This window comes from Phallusia mammillata, chromosome 3 (genome assembly GCF_965637545.1).
Source record: "Phallusia mammillata chromosome 3, kaPhaMamm4.hap1.1, whole genome shotgun sequence".
In the NCBI taxonomy this organism is placed as follows: domain Eukaryota; kingdom Metazoa; phylum Chordata; class Ascidiacea; order Phlebobranchia; family Ascidiidae; genus Phallusia; species Phallusia mammillata.
The window spans coordinates 17266948-17272157 of record NC_137254.1 but is presented as its reverse complement, the minus strand read 5'-3'; the positions used below and the strand labels follow the sequence as shown (position 1 = coordinate 17272157).

At 38.7% G+C, this 5210-nt stretch overlaps 1 long non-coding RNA gene across 1 annotated transcript; it reads right to left on the bottom strand.

Annotated features, from left to right (window-relative positions):
- Window positions 1-4258: 4258 nt before the first annotated feature.
- Window positions 4259-4913, bottom strand: LOC145218695 (uncharacterized). The gene is made up of 3 exons (XR_013857697.1): window positions 4706-4913; window positions 4363-4549; window positions 4259-4302 (listed from the first exon to the last, which is right to left on the bottom strand). It is a non-coding gene; the product is annotated as an uncharacterized LOC145218695 (long non-coding RNA).
- Between the last annotated feature and the right edge of the window lie 297 nt (window positions 4914-5210).

The window sequence follows — 5210 nt, the reverse complement described above, 5'->3', positions numbered from 1 at the left end:
TGATGACTCTGTCATGATTACATCTTGTCATACATCTAATGTCCAAAAAACATAAGAGTAACAAGTGCCCGCAGGTAGAGATGGTTCTTTTTGAAAAGGGACCCTTTCCGGATAGAACAATTTTCCGGCAAGTCTTAAAATACCAACGAAACCAAACTACAACGCTTTTACAACTTTTGCCCCCACAATATGTATGATCAAAGCAGGTGACGGTCAGTCAGATTATTTCTCAGCTTGTTTTTCACGTGTTTCATCTTCGAAAACAATTGCTCACAGCTATATGTACTTCCAAACATGCCTACAAACTTTTTGCCAAATTGCTTCAAGTTGTAGTATTCCGCTGTAGCGACCCCAACGCTTGCTAGGTCTAATTCTTCATTGAGTTATAGTGATATTAATGTGATATGGTATCTTTCGAAACAACATGTATATATATACGTACAATTGTCAACGACAAACAGTCAACAAAAGGTGACAACATATGGTATACAGCTGTGTGGAATTACATGCTTGAGGTGTTGATTGATTTACTTGTCAAATACGTTTGTACAGATCATAATCCCACATAGGTATCCCCCCGGACAAGTGTTTTCTGTATAACGGTACAAATTACGATTGGGGTAAATTTGATAAAAGTTCGACTTTTCACATCACCAAACACGTAAGCGACCGCCGCCAAACAGTTCTTTCCTATGACCATTGCGCGCTCTTTTGTTCTTCGGATATGTCTTTTAAATTGTTCAACGACTTGTACATGCTTGGTCAGTGTCTTCATTGGTGTACAGAGGTCGACATGATTGTTTGTTTTCTTCAGCGTGGTCATTTCTTCAGCGGTGCTTGCTTGTGTATTGGTGCATGTTACTTGGTCTTGTCCGGATGAAAAACTTCAAAAACAAAAACATAAACAGCAAAATTGCGGCAAACGTATTGTGATAACTATTTAGTGTAGGCGAAGGGTTACGTCAAAATATTGGTAATCCGGCCAAACAAGAAATTATGTGTTTGTACGTTGATAACAGTTTGCAAAGTTCTCTACACCCTAATACTAAGCTCAACTCGCTAGCTTTGAGGCATCACGAATTTGCTTTGCGAGGAGCTGACGATCCCTAATGCAAGGATTTACAGACCGTGGGATCAGACAGTAAAAATGAATGAATGAATGCAATGTGGCAGCCTTGCGACCTGCTTAATACGATTTCCCACATAATCGCAACCTCAGTGAGTCGAGGGTTTCTAAAGATGACATGCCGGCGAGTTTCATTGATCGCTCGGTGTGTGCGTTTTGCTCATAAACAGCACATTAAGTAGATTGTTATTCCACCGTATCAAACACAAACGTTACATATTTCTTCATGCAAGTTATAGTTAAGTTGACATTTTACAACTACCGTACACCAAAAAGTTATCAAAGCTTTAGACAATTACGCAATAAATTAAATTTTGACATATCCCAAGTTTGGGCTAGGCGTTGGATCTGAAAAGTGTAAATAAATGCAACATAACATAGAGTTAGGCGTAGCTTGGTAATACAACATTCATCAAAATGCAAACTTAACTTCGATCGTTTTTAACAAACAACATCGTCATCGACGTTGTGGTCCATTCTGCTTTGTCCGCTTCTTTGTGCTTGTTTTCCATTTCCATATCGACTTTTGCTACTTTCGGTCACGTCGCTGCTTGGTTGGTTGAAGTATCAGAAGGTGTTGCGGGTTCTGATCACGTCGGGGTCACCAGTTATGTAGCGACCCCAACGCTTGCTAGGTCTAATTCTTCATTGAGTTATAGTGATATTAATGTGATATGGTATCTTTCGAAACAACATGTATATATATACGTACAATTGTCAACGACAAACAGTCAACAAAAGGTGACAACATATGGTATACAGCTGTGTGGAATTACATGCTTGAGGTGTTGATTGATTTACTTGTCAAATACGTTTGTACAGATCATAATCCCACACCGCCACTGGTTCAAGCTGGATTTCTACAGGTGCAGAACTTATTTCACATGTACAGGGGAGTGAAAAGACGGTCATGTCACCTCTTAAGCTTCGAAAATGTGTGAATCGAGATGAGAATTCCTCACGTAATACTGCCACTCTTCGAGCATAACCATCCAGGTTCTCATTGCTGCCATCAAAGACACCTTTTTAAAGTGGGAAAATGGTCAATTTTGTGTTCACGCAAGCTTTGTTCGTAGAGTTGAAGATCTCGCTCGAATATTCGAAGGTTTTTGAACAATTCATGCACCAACTTGTTTTTTCCTTGCAGCTGGACATTAAACTTAGCCAATGCTTCTGAAATATCATTTAGGAAGGCAAAATCCATTAGCCAAGCAGAATCAGATAGCTGTGTCACATCCTTTCCTTTCAACTTCATAAACGTATTGATCTCGTCTTTCAATTACCAGAAGCGGTACAACGTTGAGGCTCTGCTAAGCCAACGGGCTTCTGTAAAGTAAATAACATCCCCAAGCTCGCTCTCAAGGTGACCCAAAACTCTGAAATTCTCGGTGATTCAATCCTCGGGAACGAATGTAGTTTACTGTTTTTATTACTACTGAAGTAACATGATCCATTTCTATTACTTTAGCACACAAGTTTTCCTGGTGTATAATGCACTGCAACAATATGTGGTTTCAACTCCCGAACTTTAGCAATAACACCATTGTGACAGCCAACCATTGATGGTGCACCATCTGTGGCAACTGAAATACATTTACTGAATTCATTAATCCCAATTTTTTGTAAGGATGATTGAAGGCCTTCAAATATATCAATTCCTCTAGTCGTGTCTTTCATCGCGTTTAAATCAACCAGTTCTTCAAGCACATTAAAATCCTTGTCTACAATTCGAATAAAGACAGCTAGTTGAGCCGTGTCTTTGATATCTGTGCTTTCATTCAATGCCAGTGAATATTATTCTAAGTATTTCGTTTTTACCTTTATTTGATATTCTATATCTGAAGACATGTCCTCAACTCGTCTGATTACAGTGCGACGTGACAAAGATACTTCTGACACACTTTTCACAACCTGTGGACACCTAGATTCAGCAAATGCCAGCAAGCATTCTTTCACTATCTCACCATCTGAAAATGGCTTTTGGTGTTGGCTGAGAATCTTTGCAGCGCAGTATTAGTAAAATCAGCCTCAGATGTTCTGGTTATTACTTGCTGTTGTGCTCGCATGTTCCTGATTAACCTGTCTGAAAGCTGCCTTTTCTCCTCCATGGTATACTTTTCATTGTGATTTTTTTCAAAATGTCTTTTAATGTTGTACTCTTTGGGTTGAGCTATTGAATTCTTGCAGATTAAGCATATTGCTTTGCTATTTACTGAAGTGAATAAGTATTTACCAATCCATTCATCATTAAATTTTCTGCATTCTTCTGCAAAAGTTTTTTTCTTTTAGTAGCACTGCTAATGAGCTATTAGACTGCAACGCTGACTAACACTGTAAAGCAGGTTTTGTTAGTGCTGTCTACCAGACAAGTAGTGTATTGTTGCAGGACAATTGTTACAAGTAAAGCTTTATGAATAAAGATTGTTTTGTAACAGATAATTCTCTTCGAGTTCAACTGCATTAGTGACGGTGCAGTAGCCTATCGGTTACATCGCATTTCAAACAGGAAAATGAAAGAGCAAAAATTCCAACATGATAAATAGCTTTACAAAAAAATAACTGGAAGAACATGAAAGGCCGCACAAAAAATGTAAAAGGGCCGTACGTTGCCCGCCCCTGCTTTAATTAAACTTATTACATCAATTTAAACAGCTGTTTTGTTAAATAGTGTTTACGACTGGAATCTTTTTATCAAACTATGTGGTTTTTTTGCGATTTGTGTCACAGTAATGTAATGAAATGAATTTTCTTATTTGTAGAAATCAGCATTGGAATGAACGGACTATTTTTACAACATAACAATTAACAGGAGTGAAAAATTTCATTACAACAAGTATTAAGATCACATGGTGGAAATATCCACAGCGCTTCATCTGAATTAAACAAAGGTGAAATTAAACCGTTTATATCTTGTCGAATCTTACTTTCAAAGTAAAATGAATAAAGTATTACAACAGGAGCTTTTACTTTACATTGCTGTAACGTCCCGTGAGCGCGCCCCGGTTACAGCGCGGAACGTCACACGAGGGGGGATTGAAACGCGATTCCTAAAGGTCTCCAACACGCAGTCCACACAGATAGGGTGTTTTGTAGATCTTATATTCAAACACTTTCAATGAAGAATAGAGGACGGTGGGAGGCGATAGAAACGATCGGAAACGAATAGGAAACGGTTTCTACAAAAAACATGGCATTAGCAGTGCGCTTCAAATGTAGGAATGTAACTTTAAGCTCACCAACTGTTATGGGAACCGGAAGACAACAAATAACATGGGCAATCCCAGAAATCACTGTCACACACCTAAATACACAATAAAACATGAGACCACAATATGCCATTATGACGTCATACACAATGCTTACCAAGCTATGTAGAGCAACAGTGTAGAAAGTCACGCTTCACGTGAATATCGTACAAGAACGCTGCGTAAACAAATACAACTTAAATAAACCCAACTACACGTACAGTACGACTATTAAAAGGGGAATGACATTTTAGGTCAAGTTCACAGCGGTTAGCAGTCATTATGGTAATTCACAATATTGAGTCATTAAACACATATATACAAAGTGACTCACCAATAATCGTCAATAAACAGCTTTTCTACAACAACCGACGCAGCACCGTGCTCCACGGAAGTCAGCAACGAAAAGAACTAAACCACGTTGCGTTATCACACAAAACTGGCAGTCCATTGTTACGTCACACAACGCAATAGATTACAACACAAGTTGTACTGAGGAAATGCGGGAATCTATAGAAATCGGCAATTACTGGCAAATAAGATGTAACAATTGCTTTCACACAAGCACTGTAAACCATTGAAAGCTATTTTCCACAATTGCAATTTCATCTTAAGAGGAGTCACAACTTAGTATTTTGCAACAGATGTGTTTCTGCATTTTCGGATAGTTTAGTGCGGGGTCGTGCCTTGCAAATAACCCAGGGACCCTTGAGAAAGGGGCAAAGTGCAGGTTGGAAACCAATGCAATAAATGAGTTTTTGTCAAAATCTACCAAGTTAGCCCTCAACATCAGGCAACTTCTCAGTGATCAATGTAACAGCCTTGATTTTCTATAGGAG